Consider the following 9,236-nt stretch of genomic DNA (forward strand, 5'->3'; position numbering starts at 1 on the left):
CTTGATTGGCTGAATGGGAGAGTCACCCCTGATGATTCCCCACTGTCCAGCTTCCAACTGAGTTCAACTCAGCTGTAGTTGGGGGAAAAGCTGTAGTTTATAACTGGAATAACAAATTCCAGTTCTGAGGGGGCCAGAACTGAAATGAAACCAGGTTGAACTCAGTGACAGTGGGGAGTTGCTGTGACGAACCTAGGTAGAACCTAGGTCGACTCTGCCAGTGGGGAATCACCCAGAGAATTTTTCCAGGATGGAGTCAGGGTCAAAAAAACCTTGGCTCTGGTCAAGGCCAATCACGCATTCCTGGGGCCAGGGACTACCACAGGGTTTTTATTGGAGGACCAGAGTGTCCTCCATTGGCAATATGGGGTGATGCAGTTCTGTAAATATGATGGTCCCAGGTACATCCCTGTGGACATGTAAACATAAGAAATGCTAAACTTATTTTCTTTTTCCTTTTTGAGGCCAACCCATTCTCCAAAGGCTCATGTTAGGCAAACGATAAAATACATGATGGCCCTCAGAACAGAGTGATGGTCAAGGTTGAGTTTTTGTCCTGAAGGTAAGCTGCTGTATCCTGGCATACTGCCTGGTTTACAGGTCATATGGGAATCGCATGTAAGCTGCATTAAGTGGCTCTGAGAGAAAAAGGAAGAGTGGAGCATGGGTTCAATAGACTATTCAAAATATTGCATTGTAGCCCTCTAACCACTCTATCTCCTTGACCAGAGGCAGCCCTTGAAGTTAAAATGGCTCAAAACAAGCCAGGCTGTGGGCCAAACTAAACCTTATGCCCAACTCATGATTGGTCATGAATGTGCATGCAGTCAGGCATACATCAGGGAAATGCACCTTAAAAAGTGCTCATTTGCTTGGCACTGTGAGAGAGCACTGAGAGGGAAGGGGCTTCTGGTCACTTTCACCACCAAAAAGGGAGACTATAAACAATGAGGAAGTGTGTGTGGGCAAAATGGCAGATCAGCTTGGTTAGGGACAATTTGCAAGAGAAAAATCCCTGTGTAAACAAAAAAACTGTGGGAAAGTGCCACTGCAAAGCAATGTGTAAGATTACAGGTAAGTGCAACCTTGTTTTTTTTCCCTTCAATGATCCTCACCAAAAGCAGTGTATGAACTGAGTGGAGAAGTTCATTATAGTAGAAGTGGAAATGAAATCAAACACAGATGTGTGTGTTAATGTTTGCATGTGTGTAAAATTTGATTCCTTTGGTCAGACTATGTTCATTTTAAAAGAACAGGAGCAATGGCCGGTGCCATGTGTCTACTGAAAATGTACAGTAAACTCCTAAATTAATACTGGGTAATAACCTAAGCAAGGTTAGGGTGAACTTTTCAATAGAAAAACAAATCATATAAGATTTAACTTGGGTTTATTACTAGACCTTTCCTCAATATAGTATGAGAAGGAATAATTGGTATGCTATTTGTTAAAATTCCAGGATATTTTCCTTTCAATTCTGAGTTTTATGCTTTGTAACAGCCATTAAACCCTGCTAATTAGAGGGGAATGAAGCAAGTGCCTTTCTTAGTCCGAAAACTGTAAAACTAAATTCATGTTGAGGAAAATGTTATTTTGAAATGTTCACAACTTAGAAATCCTATTAAGAGTTACTTACTCGTTGAAAAGTTAGACTGGAATAACTGCACAGGATTGCGCTGTTAGCCATTCTGTGAAAACACTATTGCTATAACTTCCATATTTTTCAGACTAGTAACAATAGATGATCAGCATGTAAAAAATCAGATATTTCCCCCAGTTTGTTCAACAGAATAAGGTAATAGACTAAGCTTTCTTTAAATGATTACTTTTGAAGAGTTTAATTCTGACAAGGTCCTAGACAGACTTTGGGAAATTCCTGTGGGTTTCCATGGAACTAACTTGACCATAATTTTGATTAAATCCCAGCCGGTATCTTTGGAAAACAGTCAGTAGCTGTACAACCAGTATGCATTGCAGTCAACCCATGAAGCATGCCACATAAATATGTTCAAAATTGTGTGATTCAGCAAATGTGAAAAGTAAAATTCTAGTTGATTCTGGAGGACATGTTTATTGGAGAGGTTTTTCTGGAATTCTTAAACAATAGAATATTTCATTCGAGAAAGTGGTTATGAGGATATCTGGTCACACTCTCTTTGGCTTCCATTTTGAGGAATGGTGGCTTGCTAACTGAATGTGTCAGTTGATGCATTCAAGTAGCAAGTAACTGAATGAAGTGTAAGAGTACTTTCACCTGTGTGCTCCTCACCAGTGCCAATCAAGGTTTCTGGGCAGTGCATATGTTAATTCCTGGCAATCCCACCCTTGAACACATAGAAGCTTGCTCTCTGGTGTTGAGTTTCTTGGGGGAAAGCGGGGAAGTAGGAATATCTTGATGTTCACAAAAATAAAGTGTTTGAAAATCTAATCTGTCATTCATACTACTTGGTTTATGTCAAGTCCAGTGTTTCATATGAACACACTGATGATCTGCTTTCAAAACAAACAACATTTCAAATAGTTTTGTATCTGCACGTTGGTAGCGACACGCAGCATGGCGGGTGGCCAGGTAGCTGCTGTTGGCACATGCTTACAATTTAGTAGCTTGCTCATATTACATATGCCGTAGGGTCACCATGGCAGATCAAGCATTGTTGGAAATCAGCTATGCTCAAATATGTGTGCTGCCTGTGTGGTTAGTCACGTTTATCAGATGGATGTTGCACTGGTTCGTGTTCAGAACTCAAAGATCTGAACTTCAGTTCCCAGGTGTAGTCTGAGAACAGGTAAGCATTCCAGTTCACATGAAAGAACCCATTCAGTTTTGGGAGTCAGGTACGAAAGCAATGCAATGCAAGTCTAGAACAGTGGAAAACACTGGCCATGGACCCTCTCAGCAGAAGTGGAGGCAACAAAGGAAAACCATTCTTTTGTAAAATAATATTTCTTCTGTTAGATGGAGGGATGGGGAGAAGAGAGCCTGACAGAGCAATAGTTTTTATAATAAAGTATATAATAAAGATGAGGGATGAGGGACAATGAAGGTACAAGCAATGTGATAGTGTCAGGCTATTGTCAAGTGCTGCTGGATCCTGGCTTGCACTTAGAGGTTCAGGCCCCTTCCGTGGCAAATAGTGCCTTTTATCAGCTGTTCTTCAAAAGTGTGATCTAGCTATGATGATTGATACTCCATCCAGGTTTGATTACTATAATGCCCTCTATATAGGGATGCATTTGAAAATGGCCTGGACAGCCAAGCTATTTGCAAGGGCAGGTGTGACAGAATAGGAAGCTGAACTGCCTCTGAAGGGGAAAGCAGTTACTCAGCCAAGTCTATAGGACTGCTCCAGCATCCAATCACCTTTCAGAAGTGGAATGGAATATCGGAGGGAAGCACAACAGGAGTTCAGATCTGCCTCAGGTTGAGAGCAGTGATAGCTCAGCTCACACACAGCAAAAGAACAAATAGTTTGCAGGGTAGCTCTGTCTGGCAGTGTGGCAGATTGGTTGGGAAATACCTGGAGATTTTGGGATTGAGTCTGGGGAGGGTAGGGTTTGGAAATGGAACCTCAGCAGGGTATGATACCATAGAGTCCACTTTCCAAAGCCATTCTCTCCAAGAGAAGTGATCTTGGTCATCTGGAGATCAATTGTAATAGCAGAAGATCTCCGGGTGTCACCTGAAGGCTGGCAAGCCCAGCTCTACTTCTGTGATTGTTAGGCATGTTTCTGGTAACAAGAAGACCTTATAATGTTTCTGTCTACTCAGTCTTTGTTGACCTTTTAACACAATTTTATATGGTACTTTTAGCCTGAAAGCTGTGAAATTCATTTTGAGCTGCTCAATATGTTATGTTTGTATACTGAGGCTGGGGTTTTAATGCTGGGTTTTCATTAACAGCTTTTAATGTTCTGTTATTTTTATAATGTTTTATTTTGTAAATCATATTGGACCAGTTGTCTGGAAGGCAATATTAGAGATGTAATAAGAGATCCCACTGTTATTTGAATACCAGCATGACACACTGAGAGAAGTGTGTCATAAGGCTGGAACTGGAGAACATGTAAACTTGAGGTGTTCATCTGATCTGGTCCTTGTACATTTCTGCAGGTATAAGTCCTGTTGAATTTAGTGGGATTTACTTCAGAATAAACATAATTAGGATCATGCAGCACATGTGGTTTTGATCCAGGTATGTATGCCAAAGAAAAGAAGGACTTGATTGACCTATGTTAATATAATTACTGTAATAAAATCCTTATTATAATAACCATCTTAAAAATACACTGAATGTTACCACTATAGCCTGAAATTAATGCAAAAGTTCTGGGACATTTTGGACTTAATTTTTTAAAAGTGAAAATTAAAGAAGGATTTTGTGGAATTTAATTTCCCTTTTATTGAAATTAAGATGGCACCTTTGCTGTGAGAGTTGCTATATGTCTGCATACCTTTGAAACTGCTTTGTACCTGTTTAGTTATGCAGGATATGACTGCTTGTGCCATTGGAAACAACATTGCTTTCACTGGATCAGCTTTTATTTGCTGGTGAGAATACTTAGGGGCATTAGCATGCGACATTATCAGTGGAAACAAAGGCATTTCATTTCTGCCATGCTTCTGAGTGCTTTCCTGTAAAATGTGACATCTGGATTTCAGCAGTCTGAAAGTGATCAGCAGTTTCTTTATTATGAGCGTAGAGTTGACGAGTCAGGATGTGAAAAATGTCCACTTTGCCACCAATCACAGGTGGTGACAATGCAGTGTACACTTCTCAGCCTGCTGTCATCACTCTTAACATGGCATTCCAAGGGAGCTGAGTGCTGATCTAATATTTCATGGCCTCCGAATTGAGCATTTTAAGGTTCTTTTACAATGTCTTCAAATAAGTCTTTATAAGGCATTCTTCAAATCCATTTTAACTGTTTTGTTTCATCAGTGCTCCAAGAATATCTTGAGAAACCCAAACTGTACAGTTTAACCATGAAGATACAGTTCCAAAGTTATAATTTGTTGAAAGCAGATTCATGTTCTGGAATGAACTGATCCTGTGTGACATTTTGAAAGTTGCATTGTGAGTAAATAAACCTCCATTTCATTCCCTTTTTTCTACTAAAAGTCATACCTTAATTTGAGGAAGAAAAGAATATCTGAATCTGCATACCATTGTGAAGATTTCTTCTCAAGAAGATAACCTGTGCAAAAGGTTTGTCCTATGCTGCCATTTCCATGGTTCACCTATACCTGCAAATGATAAGTTTGTTGCAGTTATAGAGTATTATAGAACTTATACACCCCCCACATCTTCCTTGTCTCTCCATTCATACATGGCCAGCTAGTGCGTTTCACTTTTGTGACAAACTCATAGTCTGTCATTGCATCTGAAAGGCAAACAGTGATTTGCACTTTCCTTTAAATCCAAACCAAATCCTAGTTTGCACAGAAGACACAAGCCTGTTTTCAGGTATAAAAACAGAAATAGCTTGATAATTAGCTATTTTGGGGAGCTGAGGAATGTGGGAGAGAGGAGAGAGTGAATGGAAGCTTGAATATCTTCCGAAGCTTCTTCACATGATAGCAAAACATGGCCTACCACTATCATGAACTATGCCACTGTGAACAGCTGATCAGTTCGGTCTTAAATTGTATTCCAAGTTCTGCTTTTATGTGAATAGTTTTCAGATGTTCATTAAATGGTTGAATATTTGAGAAATATTCTCTGAATATTTGAGAAACTGTAGCAACTGACTGGGTGACACCTATTGTGATTATAAGAAGTGACCATAAGATTCATCACCTATGTTCTGGGGCAACCGATAGACACTGAATTATGCTCTTGTAAGGTATACTCAGATATCAGTTTAGTCTATCTCACAACATAAAAAGTCAAATGTCACTTAAAAACTGTATGCCTTTAAACTGGAAGTGATAGTGGCAAGCACAGTGGTAGAAGTGGCAGCTGTCACACAACTGCAAGTACTTTTGTATACTCATTTCCCCCTACTGGACACATTTGATACAGACAAAAAATCAGTGCCAATGACAACTACCTATCAGCAAGTCATGAAGCCAACAAGCTTAAAATACTTGATTATCAAATTTTTAAGTTAAAAGTGCAGACTTAAAATCTGAGTGACAAAATTAGAAAATTGTGCAATTGTAATTTTGGTAAATATTAATTTCAGATCAAATGTATTCTAAAACTCTTTCTAGTGCTCGTACATTCAAAAATGGAATCTTCTTCCACAACTGTAGATATAGTATGAACACTCTGTATCATGTACAATATACTATAGGGCAGTACTTTCAGACTTTTACCCTCAGAGAGCAGATTCCACAATGAAAGAGCTCACGTTTAAAGTTCACACATCTGATTGGAAGCAGGCTAGAGATTCTTGATAGAAAGCAGAGGCTGAAAAGACTCCTGTCATCCTGTGAGAGGAGACACAAGCACAGCAAGACAGCATGTGTGGCATGCCCCCTATCTCTAAAAGGGCCACAGAAGGGCTAATGAGAAGGCTCCAGGCTATATGCTCCACGTTATGCAGTAGGGGTGAGAAGAACAGAAGGTGCCCACCAACTCTGGTTAGCTGAAACCCTTTGGTATATCAGGCCAGGATACAGAAGGCAGAGTATGGTACACAGTATAAGACTTAATTTCCCCTTCCCACTGAACCTCTCCAATCCAATACATAGACTCTCATTTAGTGTAAATGCAACAAATACTGAGGCTTCATGTTACAGATGGGAGGAAATTTACTAGCTGTTACCAATTTTCTCACTGAACAATGTCTGATAAATCTCCAAGGTACATCAAGAATAGGCATTTTTCAAAGACAAAATAAAACTTCATTGCATTTGACCTTATATTTGCCTTTACAATTACCACAATCAGAAATTGCTGAGAAATGGAGAATCACCATAAGCATTTGTGTTGAATCCTGGAAAGACAGTGTGGGATGGAGCATTGACAGAGAAATAAACTTCATTTGCAAACATGAAAAATTACTCTCAGCCTGAAAAATTCATCAACTAGCGGTTGACATTCATGTTCTGTGTTAATTAACATCTTGATGTTATTAGATGTATTTCAAGGATTAATTCTTTGGGACAGATATTTTCACTGATAAACTGAAAATGTCAAGTATTTTAAGCTGTTTTTCTTTTGTTTTAAATTTCAGTTATGCTGTGGGATTAGTGTGGTATTTTGTATGCTTTTCTCAGCAGTGCTTCAATACTTGTGTTTATTGGTTTATATGCATAACTTTTTGTGTTTGTTTGTTTGTTTTTGCCTTTGTTTTATGTGGAAAACTCCTAATAAAACTATTTGTTTAAAAAATCCCCAGAACTTACTTGAAAACCACTGGGAACGGGTGTAATCTATACACAGAGACTATTAAAAGAGCATTCAAAACAGCATGCATTAAAAGAAATGTCTCATTGTAGTGAAGAAATTCATCCAGAGTTCCTTTTTCATGATGTCTGAACTGCTGCAAAATATGTGCATTTCATTGTTTCACGAGCATTACCAGAACTATTTATTAAATTGTTCAGCAAAATTACTAAGATTTAATTGATTTTAATCCCACAGTTTTAAAGGAGTCTCTTAAGTTTTAGTTCTGCTGTTCCATTGTCTTGATCTCATTCCATTTGTCTTGAACAAAAAGAATATAAATCCTCTTTGTGTCAGGGTTTGGTCCATTTGTCTTAGTGGAAGCGGATTCAAAGGTTGGTTACCTAATACAATTCTTCTGTCGCCACAGAGTATTATTGTGACATCTTAGCAGAGATGGTCAATATAAGTTCGATTGAAGAAAATGTGCTACTTAGAATTCAAATTTAAAAGTGGGAGAGAGTGTTGGCTTCCAGACATGACTCAGTGGCATGAGAGACTTCTACCCCACATGTTTCACTAGCAGAAAAAAAAGTCAGTCCTAGGCTGTTTGTCTTATTGCTGATTGCACATGTCTGATCAACTCTGTGTCACTGTGCAAAATAGCAAAATCCACTTGCAAACAATTGTGAAAGTGGATTGAAAGTGCATTATTCTGCATGTGTGGAAGTGGCCTAACAGATCAGCCTGTACTTGTAAATATAAGTTAGTGCAAAGGTTTAAAGGTACTACTGTTATGACAATGAAGACTGCTGCTACTATTTGGCGATAAGCCAAGGGCTTCATGTCACTTTCTATACTGAAGGAACAACCTGCACCTCCTAGGGCTTACTGGTCCTGCATATTGAGTAGTTCTCTACTGTTACACAAAGTGCTTGTGTTTGTATGGTTTCACACAAGATTATACTTAGCACTGTTAACAGCCCTTTTTGTAAACATTCAAAACATTCCAAGGGCCAGCTCTGTGCAGTAGTTAAAGCATTGGCCTGGGTAGGATGAGGGAGACCCAGGTTCAAAATGGGTCAGATACATTCTGTAGGGCCCTGGAATACCTGGAATGCTATGGGGTCCCAGTTCTGGTTTGGATCACTGCAGTACAGGGAGAGAAGGAGCTCTGCACTATTTTTTCTGACTGAAATTATGGTGTGTGTTGGAGGGGGGGGGGGCGCATATCAGCAAGTAATGCTCATGGTGCCATTTCAAGTTGGAAGAACAGGATGAAGTGGTCCTGACCAGAATTGGGTCCCTGCAGCAATCTTAAAAGGCATTCCAGGATTCTACAAAATTGATATCTTGTCTATTTTAAACCTAAATTTTCAGTTTATTTGAACTTAGAATTCTGAGTTCAAAGCAAATTCTCTCAGTCACTGTCCTCCACCAGCATCGCATGACACATGAAACTAGAACGTTATCATGTATTCATTTAGCACCAAAATGTCATAAAGTATTTATGCACAGAGAAATGGCCTGCTTAGTTACAACGATATGGTATAAAAAAATTAGTGGTTACTTTGGCTTCTTATATTCCTCTCCTTTAATCCCTGAACATTGTGGGTGACTGTTATGCCCCCAGAGAAGCTTTTATTATTTTATTAAGCACCAGTATCCCTATAGTTATAATGGGTTTAGTTTCTTGTATAGTCTTCTAAAGGAAGGAATTTTAGTGGACCCTGTCCCTTTAAGAAATTTTCCTAAAGGCAGTCTTCATGTTGTCGAAGGCTTCAGATCCTCTGAAGATGCCAGCCACAGATGCAGGCGAAACGTCAGGAGAGAATGCTGCTAGAACATGGCCATACAGCCCGGAAAACACACAACACCCTAGTCTTCATGTTATTACCCAGTAA

Source organism: Sphaerodactylus townsendi, linkage group LG01, assembly GCF_021028975.2.
Source record: "Sphaerodactylus townsendi isolate TG3544 linkage group LG01, MPM_Stown_v2.3, whole genome shotgun sequence".
Lineage (NCBI taxonomy): Eukaryota > Metazoa > Chordata > Lepidosauria > Squamata > Sphaerodactylidae > Sphaerodactylus > Sphaerodactylus townsendi.